Raw genomic sequence first — 795 nt, 5'->3', positions numbered from 1 at the left:
ACAAAGGAGGAGGCTGCAATGCTTGGTAAGAAATGTATGCATTATCCTGCCCATGTAATTGTAACCCCTCTGTACAGTATGTTCACAAAAAAAATAAAATTAAATAAGAAAAAAAAGCTCATAGAACTCATAAACTTTATAGACCATGATAGACAGTTTGCACCATGAAGGTTAGAATATGTTTGTGACTTTAAGTATCACTATCCCACAATACTGTGAAATTATGTAATCACTTAATCACAATAAAGAATTTGCAAAAACAACTCAATTGTATCTTATAAAAATTGTGCAATCTTTTTCTCTTTTGCTATTAAAAATGAATATATCCTACTCTGTGATTTGATTGTACTACCCAAAGTTCATGTCTCAGATATGTAATATTGCAGAAATGTTGGGAGGTAGGACCTTCAAAAAACTTTTTTAAATTTCAATATTCCCAGAATGGATCAATTGTTGTGATAGTTCCTGATAAAGGATAAATTTGATTCCTCTTCTTTTCCTTTTCCTCCTCCCAACTTCTTCGTCCTTCCTCTCTCTTCTGTCTTTCTCTCTTCTCTCTCTTTCCTCCCATATGTATTCATTCTTGAACTTTCTCTATAGATCACAGAGCAAGGAAGCCTTCCTAGATATGGGCCCTACTAGCTTGTACTTTTTAGTCCCCATAATTATAGAAAATTATAAATCCCAGATCTTCAATACTTTCTTATAGCAACACAAACATAAGATATTACCTTAGTCACATAATTACCTCTTACTTAATTGAATACTGCAATTATGAAATGAAGAGAAAATTAA

The sequence above is a fragment of the Dipodomys ordii genome, unplaced genomic scaffold (genome assembly GCF_000151885.1).
Source record: "Dipodomys ordii isolate 6190 unplaced genomic scaffold, Dord_2.0 Scaffold83, whole genome shotgun sequence".
Classification (NCBI taxonomy): Eukaryota; Metazoa; Chordata; class Mammalia; order Rodentia; family Heteromyidae; genus Dipodomys; species Dipodomys ordii.
This window is presented reverse-complemented; position numbering follows the sequence as displayed.